The sequence below is a fragment of the Myotis davidii genome, unplaced genomic scaffold (genome assembly GCF_000327345.1).
Source record: "Myotis davidii unplaced genomic scaffold, ASM32734v1 scaffold292, whole genome shotgun sequence".
NCBI lineage: Eukaryota > Metazoa > Chordata > Mammalia > Chiroptera > Vespertilionidae > Myotis > Myotis davidii.
This window is the reverse complement of record NW_006285042.1, coordinates 4696825-4697623: the sequence shown is the minus strand read 5'-3', so window position 1 is coordinate 4697623 and position 799 is coordinate 4696825. Positions and strand designations below refer to the sequence as shown.

At 43.9% G+C, this 799-nt stretch overlaps 1 pseudogene; it reads left to right on the top strand.

Moving 5' to 3' along the window:
* The first annotated feature begins 394 nt into the window (after positions 1 to 394).
* LOC102767641 overlaps positions 395 to 799 on the top strand; it is a 772-nt pseudogene continuing 367 nt past the window's right edge.

Sequence of the window (799 nt, the reverse complement as noted above, 5' to 3'; positions counted from 1 at the left end):
TTTAGACGTCCTAGGAAATTTGGAAGTGGGTTTGGGAGCAATTATCAATTTATGCTAAACCAATTCCATAACTGGCCCTGAGTGAAGAAACTAGAAGGGTGCCTGTTTTTGAAATAGAACATTTTCAGATTAGTTGGTTGACTTTTTGATATCATCCTCATTCTGGAATTCTTTTCCATTCATGAATTGTTTATTTTACTGTGTTTTTTGAACAATGAATACGGACCTAGTAAAATGTTCACCAGATATTTCACTTTTATGTGTTCATTCATTTGTTTTATAAAGATTTATTGAGGACCTAGTGTGCTGAAGGCGCTATCATCTAAAATTTACTTAAATAGAGAGCCCCCTGCATCTCACCGCCCAATATCAGCAAGTTACCAGCCCACGAGTTTCGGTGCCCATTTGGACTTTCACAATCAGAGATGGCAGCAAAGGCGGCATCATCGGAAACCACCATGCCTTGGTCTTGTCATCCAATATATGGAAGATACTGGCAACATTATTGTCAAGCAATGGCTTCGATGCGAAGCCACCAGAATGCTTATCGGAAGGCTGTGGAGTCTTATTTCAGTTCCCCATAGTTGCCGCGCTGAGATGAAGCGCTTGTACCCGGACAGCGCCCCCAAGATCCAGGCCAAGGAGGCCGCCTTGCATCTGAGCTTTAACAAGCACTTTGACCAAAAGCAGCCCAAGTACTGGCTGGTCATTCCGCAGAAGTTCAAAGCCCTACGACCTGGGCCTCCAGCCATCACCGACTTCCTCTGGGATTTGTTCCTTCATTAGCTTCCGTGCATTT